Here is an 8,807-nt window from a genome sequence, read left to right as displayed (position 1 = left end):
ACGGGAAAGTATAAATTGCATCTCTCTGACAAGAAGGGATCTGGCATTGGAAGAAGAAATTCACCAAGAGGGAACATAGGTGGTGTGTCCACTGCTACTCTTCATCAGGATAGCTATAAGGGAAGAGGAGTTTTAGTTTCCTCTAGTGGATCCATAGAAACCCTGCCAATGGAGGCTGGTGAATGAGTGCGCCCTTCAGCTGCCCTGTCCATAACCCTCCCCCCCAGCCCAACCCCACCCACTTTTGGGGCTTTGCTCATGCCCTGCACTATCCCACTATACCTTCCCTCCCTGTAGGACTTTATCCATTGGGAGCCTTGTATCTGAGTTCACCTTCAGAAACCAGTATAAGCTGGAGGTGAAGCTAGCTCATTTGGTCTACCAGGGTGGCCAAGCAATAGAGTGGATTTAGCACATTAACAGAGTCCCTTGTCAGGTTGCTGGACTTGCTTTGTATGCATCCTTCCCAGACATAAACTAGAACTCTTGTGGTCTGTAGGCAGGCATCCTCTCTTTGACTAGGCCATAGGAGCTGTGCAAAGCGTCTCTCTCCACTGGAAGATCCTCTTTGCACAACTTCCCATGTTCCTCTCTTTCCATGGCAATTAGATCACTGGCACCCAGGAAGGCATTCTGTAGTCAGCAATAAAGCTGCTGAATGTCTTTGGATATTCCCATGCTGAAGAGGCTGACCAGAATCAGCCATGGTAATGCAGAGGAACACTGAACTATCCAGCTCTTAAATTGTCATCCCTGTGCTTCTCTTCCTTCTCCCAAGACAGTAATCCCAGCCCATGCAAAGACTGCCCTTAACTCCTAGAAAATCTTTCCTTATCAGCATAATAGTTCTGAAAGTCCCTGGATACAAGAAATGCATTTCACAAGCTATTGATCTGAGAAATAATATAATGCATTTGTCCTGGAGGCCATAGCTCTGTGCTCCTGTATATATGGTTAACACAACTTCTTTACAGCAAAGAAACAGAACTAAGGAATACCTTTCATGATAGAGATGTCGATTTCCTGCAATATCCTTGAAGAGCCTTATTGTATTACGTTTATGTATTATTGCGGTCCAGGATTGTGTGTATCCTCTTTAGTGGGGAAATGTGACTGAGGTGAGACCTGGGAGTTCAAAAGACTATACTGAAATTGTGCCTGAGAAGTATTGACTTTTGGGACAATAAGTGTTAAATCGATTTCCTGGGAAATCCCTAGGGGAAGGTTAACCCAAATTCCCCAAATCCAGTTATACAAAAACGCAGCCTTTTGAAGCAATACCCGCAGAGGGTAATTGTCTGCTGATTACCTGTTACAGAAGGCCAAGAGCAAAGGCCAAACTGTATAAAGAAATAGATGATCTGCCCAGATGTTGTTCTGGATCTAAGACAGATACGAACTTTAACCATGGGGAAAGCCCAATTCTGGGTTTTGAAGGACTGAAACCTACTAGAGTCCTAGGTTGAAGTTGGGTGTGGCCTTTGATAAGTTTTTAGCATGTGTGTAGGCTCTTTTATTGTCTTAATATGTTTTATCTGTAATGCTTTTACTGTAAGAATAAATGTGCTTGCTTAGAAGGAGCTGTGTAATAACTTATAACTGTGGGCAATACACGGGTCATAGCCCTAGGCCTTTTTAGGCTGTCTGGCTTGTGGGGCTATCACAATGTAAGTCAGGGAGCTGGGAAGCCTTAAAATCGCTGGTCAGGAGGGAGAGAGACATGGGTCTCCACCCCACAGAGGTGATGGTTGGGAGCCAGAAGTCTGAAGTGGGTGCCCTTGGTAGACCATGGAGGGGGAATCCAGGCATATTTTAATATTATTAGTGTTTTTAATTATCCTAGATCAATGGTTTTCAACCCGTGTCCGCGGATTTCTGGGGGTTTGCAGACTACGTCTAAGATTTCCAAAGGGGTCTGCACCTCCATTAGAATTTTGTTAGGAGCCCACAAACATAAAAAGGTTAAAAACCACCGCCTTAGAACATCATTCTTAATTAAAGATATTAATAATTTATTATGTCACTCTGGAGGTTTGACTCAGATGTATTTCCCCATTCATTTCACCATCCTGTGGACAAGTAGCTGTTAAGCCTTCAGCTCTAACATCAGATATCAGAAATGCCCCTTGATCTTAAAAAGCAATATGCAGGTGGATTTTTGTAACACCTATGGGGATAATGGTTTAAATCCAGCAGGAAAATGTTCCCATCTGTATGCTTATGATACACATTCAAATAGTGTTTCAATTGCCTGAACTATGAAATATTGTGCTAGTGAGGCATATATCACATGGGCAACAGATAGTATAAAATTTTCTCTCATATGACTGTACAGGATTTTATGTATTTTTGCACAAAATTTGTAGCCGTTAGTGACAGGCACAGTATTATTGAGTCTAGCAGTGTGTGCCTGTTCTTAGCACATTCACCCTTGTTCTGTAAGGTGTTGGGGTCAAATCCCACTCCAGGACTTTCGTTTGTATCCATCAAGACCTCACAGTAAAGTAATGATGGGTGGCAACTAGAGATGTAAAAGGTTAAACGGTTAACTGGTAAGCATTAGGCTTACAGTTAACCCTGGTGACCCTGCACCGACTGGAGGGACCCCAACCCTGGCCGCGTCAGTCCAGCAGGACCCCAGCCCCAGCTGCGGTGGCTGCTTGGAGTTACCCCAGCCCCAGCTGTGCCAGGCCAGCCGGAGTTACCTCGTTTAATGATTAACCGATATAATTTTAATCATTTAACTGGTTAACTTTTTAAACCGGTATTTACATCCCTAGTGGCAACCTATCAGAAGAGCAACCCTCAGCTGAAATGGTGAACTCGGATCCATTTTGCCTTCCTCTGGGGTTGCATAGGTGAAGGTTTAAGATACTATGGCACTCTTTCCAAAAGAATACGGGTTTATTTAATGTCTGACTCTAGGCTAACAGCCTCACGCTGCTACACAGACATTAGTTACTAATGCTGTGTGTGAGCTATTTCTCAGCACGCTAGCTGCACTATTGGCTTTAATTATACTTTCTATAGGGCTTCAAATCCAAGGATCTTAGTTTTACAGATCAAAAATTTAGCCTCACAGCAACCCTGCGAGATAAGTATTCATATCCCTGTTTTATAGATGATGAAGCTAACTCATACATAGGGAGGTTAGAAGTCTTGCCCACTCACCCAGGAAGTCTATAATGAAGACAGGAGAAGAACTTAGGACTCCCAGATAGCACTGGTCAAAAATGCCAATTTTTTAGTCTTCAAAATTTCCCATGAATATATTTAGTGAAAAATGAAAAAAAAATTTAAAAAAATTTAAAAAAAAGTTTGGTTTCCAAAACAATATTTTCAGTTATCTCTGCCCACACACAGAGTGTGTTTGGGTCCTGTAAACCAAAAATATTGTCCAAAACCTGAAAACATCCAGTTTCAGTTTTTCACTGAAAAACCTGAAAATGTCGTTGTTGTTGAAACATTTGTTGTAAAAAAAAAAGTTTCCACTATAGCTCTGATCAGCTCTATTCCCAGTCCGAAGCACAATGCCATCCTTCTGTCTATGCAGTGATTCCACTGTCAATACGTACTCCTAACAGATTAAGCTGGGAAGAATGTTAGGACACCCAGAGTGAGAAGGCCACTCTATCAAAATTAAAATCGAGCAGCACTCGGGCTTGGCAGGCTGCTACTTTTTGTTCCTTTATGTTAAAGTGGAAATTTTGCAGTCTTCTTCACAGGTCAACATTTATTTTAATTAGTAATTTGCCAGTATTCTTAATGGAAACAAATTGAAAACATCTGCACAGTCTTAATGATTGTGAGTTATTCTTAATTTTCTCTCTTTTTAATTCCATAAAGCTTGCATAAAAGGTCAGGAGGAAGCAAATCTTTGCTAAGTGCCATACACAGAGGGATCTACTACATCACAGACATAGTATAATAATAAAATAATAATAATAATAATTAACAAATCCAAACCCCTTCCAGTTCTGTGGGGAGGCAGGATTCAGTTTAAAATCCTGTTTCTGAGCCCCCCCCCGTGGTGTTAGTTCCAGTTTGGGTCTGAAATCAGAAGATACTTGTTTTCTGGGCCCATTCAGCTGCAAATACAACAGCTGTTTTTATGAGAAATCTCTTGAGATCAGCTGATCCCACAAAATTTCTTATGTCAAATCCCAAAAGAGCTTGAAAATTTTCGCTTGCTCCTAATTGGACCCTAGTCTTTTACCTTAATTTAGCTTCCAACCTGAACCATACTCTAAATCTATTTTGCATTTATAAGCAATTACATTTTTAGAGGATCTGGCCGAATGTAAGATAGGTAGCGGGGAAGTGACTCAGAGAGAACTATTAATAGCATATCCAAGTAAAACCTTCTACAAATGCACCTCCAATGCAACTATATGAGTAAGTTTGGGGAGCAAACGTGACATAACTCTATGGCAAATTGGAAAAAAATCCAAAACCCAAAAGTGGAATGCCATAGGAGTCTACCACAGAGCTGAAAATAAGTGCTATCTGAGGAAGACAGGAGCTGATGCAATTGTAAAGTTAAAATACGAGTAGATCCAGCTGGCTATCAATCACTGTTTGAAAAAATAATTGTGTTTCAGATTTATTTACATCCTGTCAGATTTAGACTTCCCTTGAATATCAAAATTGTAAACAGGTTTCTCTTTGTCTATAAATACAAAGGCTGAACTTCAGAGTTATAATGGGAAAATATCCCTTGTGGAAAGGAAAACCGACGAAGAGAGGGATATGCAGTAGAAGTTGCATTAAGGTTGTTTGAATTTCCATCATCACGGTGGAGGGTGATACATTCATTTTGGTCATTGCTTGAGATATTCTCGGGGTGTTCCTGCTACTTCCCTTTTTTATTTGTGAGTGTGTGTTGTTTCAAAGCATGAAACTCTTCTTTTCCACCCAAGGACATTTGAAGTAAGCACTGTGCCACCCAGCATCAGTACACTATGCATCAAGTGGCCTGCCAGGCTATTTTCTGAGCCGAACCACTCGTACGCAATGCAGTAGCCCCAAATGTCACATGTTCCTATGTCATATCCCAGGGCAACCGAAAGCCTTCAGGCAGACACTGACTGTTATAGCATTGTCATGGGAAATCAGCAGAAAACCAGCAGGACTTAATCAAAACTTTGACACTTAACTTCAAGGGTGAAAAATGTAGATCCCTGCTTGTCCAGGACTAAAAACTGTGAAGAGGGCCTGAAGGTGAAATTCAATGCCATTGGAAAGACACTGAATCCCTGTAGTGGTCTGTAGTGGCCCCTCCCTCTCAGGCTCTGAGGGAGACCACTCCGATTCCTGCATCAGGCAGAAAAAGCTCTATTAATGAGCAGTGTATACGCCCTGACCCTCTGGGTGGGGCCGAGGAACATGTGGTCTTTAGCCCAGCCTCCTGGCTAGGCCAGACAGCAAACATAATCTGGGGCTCTGACCCTCAGGCTGGGGCAGAACAACAAGCAGCCTTTAGCTTCAGCCCTCTGGCTGGGGCATGCTACCAACAAGATACAGGCCTTCTGATCTAGGGTGAGTAGGCCACCATCCCAAGGGTGGGGTTGGCAGCAGGCAGACCCTGGCCCACCCTACTCCATGAGGTCCCAGCCCAGGCCTGTAACAGAGGCAGGTGGTCCCACTAGTGGGTCAGCAGGGATCCCACCAAAACACGCTGACTCATTTCCGGGCAGCACAACTGGACTAACGTCTGGTTCCCCTGGGCTACTTCCTACTGCCCTCCGTTGGCGTGGCTCCGTAGTCTGCAAGTCCTCAGACTCCTCTGGGTAAATGGTGGACGGCAGTCCCAGCAGCTCCTCTCTGCATTCAGTCCTCTGGGGACAGGGTGCTACAGGGCTCAGCAGCAGGGCCACAGTCCTGAACTGGGCTAGAGATGTAGGCCTACTTTCCTGGCTCCCACTCAACTGAATTAAAGGGCCCGCCTCTGAAACTGCCTGTCCTGCCGCTCTGCTTCCGGCTCTGGCTTGGCTCCACCCACCAGGGGGTCTGTAGTGGCAGTTCCCTGTCAGGCTCAGAAGGAAACCACTCAGAGGCGCCGACTCTGTCGCTGCTCCGGGGCTGGAGCACCCACAGGGAAAAATTGGTGGGTGCTCTGCACCCACCGGCAGCTCCCCGCGCTGCCCCCCCACCCCAGCTCGCCTCTGTCTCCTCCCCTGAGCGCATCGTGTCCCGGCTTCTCCCCATAGCTCCCAGCGCTTGCACCATGAAACAGCTGTTTCACGCAGCAAGTGCTGGGAGGGAGGGCTGAGGAGGGGAGACGGGGCCGGGGTGCTGATCTGGGGAAGGGGTCCAATAGGGGCAAGGAGGGGGTGGAGTTGGGGCAGGGACTTTGGTGAAGGGGTTGGAATGGGGGCAGGGCAGGGGTGGAGGTGGGGCGGGGCTGCGAGCACCCACTGGTGCCAGGGAAAGTTGGTGCCTATGAAACCACTCGGCCTCACTACGGTCCTACAACTAAGGAAATACATTAGCAGTTTGGAGAAAGTAAAAAACCAAAGGAAGGAGAAGCTGGTACGTGTTTTGTTTTAATAAATCTATTCTGACAAAACATCAAGGCACTGAAGTAAAAATGATCCAATATACACGGATGATGCATGGACAGTTGGGAGGCAAGAGCAAAGACAATAATAAAAAACTAAATGGAAAAGCCTGGCTTTGAAAATTCTGGACACGGGATATGAATATAGGAATTAACTTTATGGACCAATCTAGCTTCAGTAGAAAGTGAAAGAAACCCTGTAATGGAGTAACCTGCCCATAAATAGAATTTAAATGGCAAAACAAAGGAAAGATGTTACATGTGCTCAAATCAAGCAGAATCTATTACCTTCCACTTATTCACCCTATTCCTCACTTGTAAAGAAACCATTGCAGGAAGAGGGATTGGAAGCCGCTAGACCGCAGGGCAAATGTGAAGGGAAGATACTCTTAGTTTAGGACCTGGAGTCTGCAGAAAAAATTCGGGATAGGTTAGTAACTTGACGGCAGTTGAGGAGAGGTTATCAGGGTCCAGAGAACCAGTTTTCAGACTTTTGGACTATGATATGAACATATTGTTATAACTGTTATTTCTCTTTATGGGCTCATTAAAATAGGACAAGATTCAGGTAACAAGTTACAAGGTATTCAGAAGTCAGTTTAGACAGTTTAGATGCAGTATGTTTGATTGTTCTATGACTTGTTGCTTGTGAAAGATTTTATCGTATTTGGTTCTATTTGTTCTTTTCAGGCTCTGATGTTCACTTTTTAACTGTGTGCCCCCCAAGGGAATGAAACTAACTGTAAGTCTGGAGGAACTCTCAAATTGCTTATAAATAGCACTCATATTTCACTCACTATTATACTTACATGCGATTAAACATGGCTGTAAAATTATATGGCTGCTATTTATTAACCCGTAATACCTAGTTTTACTTATGTTATGTTCTTATGTTTTACATTTTTCATAGTCCTCTTTGAAACAATGGTACTGATAGGTAGAAGCTAGGCTCCCTCGATGCATGATATGTCTATGATATTAAATAATTTTGTGTGTGTGTGTATATATATATATATATATATAGCATTTCCATCCAGCCTGGTTCCAATGCTTTTTACACACACTACACATTGTGGGCCAGATTCTGATCTCCATTATATACTGTAAATCCATCGTCACTAGGTATGGCCAAGTGGCTAAAGCAGTGGACGGGGACTCAGGAGACCTGCCACTGGTTTGCTGGGTGACCTTCGGCAACTAACTTCCCTTCCCTGACCCTCAGTTTCTCCATCTGTAAAATGGAGGTGATGATACTGCTCTTTTGTGAAGTGTTTTGATATTTAGAGATTAAAAACCGGGCCTCATCATCATAATCTATGGAGTTACTTCAGATTTACACTGTGGAACAGGTTGGAATCTGTACCACAATATGTAACTGAAATCTAAATGTATACAAAGACTGAGCACAGGTGTTTTTTGTGTTCACTATATAACTCCAAGTTCCCATTATGATGATGATTTATTACAGTACTTCCCAGAGGCCCTTATCAGAGCTGGCGAGGCACTGCACAAATTAAGTCCCCAGTTCAGCAATTTATAATGTACAGGGAGACTGCTGTGCCCCTTGTGGCTCCCTGCCGGCAGAGTGTTCTGCCTGCACATTGCAGATTTGGGATCAAGGAGGTGGACACTGTCCCTTCACCTACAAGCTTAATTTCAAAACAGAATTTGCGCCTAAATTTGGGGTAACCTTTAGTGAAGCTCAAATGTTCGGGAGAAAACATACAATTGCCCAATATAATTATTTCAGAAAGACAACCATTATGCATCCATAATTTTATAGGTCATGTAGCTCTCAGAAGCTGCTCAGCAACCTTCAAGATCAAGCTCCTAATGAGTACAATACAGTGCATCTTGGGAAATGATTTCACCTTTGTCCAAGATGAAATAGCTTTTTCTCAGTATTTTATTTTAGTGGTTACAGCTCTGTTGCATCCTGTTTAGCACTACACTTGAAGGACACTCTGAAACTAAAATTTAGCATGTGGTTGGACACCTATTTGGTGGTAATACCCTCAGAGAGGATAGTCCTTGCCAGCTGCACTGGCTTCCTCTTCTCTTTCAACTGAAATTCAAGATGTTTGAGGAAAAACCTGTATGGTTTGTATCCTGGCAACTCGAGAGACCATCCCTCTACTCATATATTGGCCTCAGAGTTGAGGTCATCCAAGGCAAGCACAGCTATCTGTCCCAAGACTGAATTAGCAAATGGTACTGGTGTGATGTTCTCAACAATAAGTTCTGTTCT

Source organism: Caretta caretta, chromosome 10 (genome assembly GCF_965140235.1).
Source record: "Caretta caretta isolate rCarCar2 chromosome 10, rCarCar1.hap1, whole genome shotgun sequence".
Classification (NCBI taxonomy): Eukaryota; Metazoa; Chordata; order Testudines; family Cheloniidae; genus Caretta; species Caretta caretta.
The sequence above is the reverse complement of the archived record's forward strand: the minus strand, read 5'-3'. Positions refer to the sequence as shown.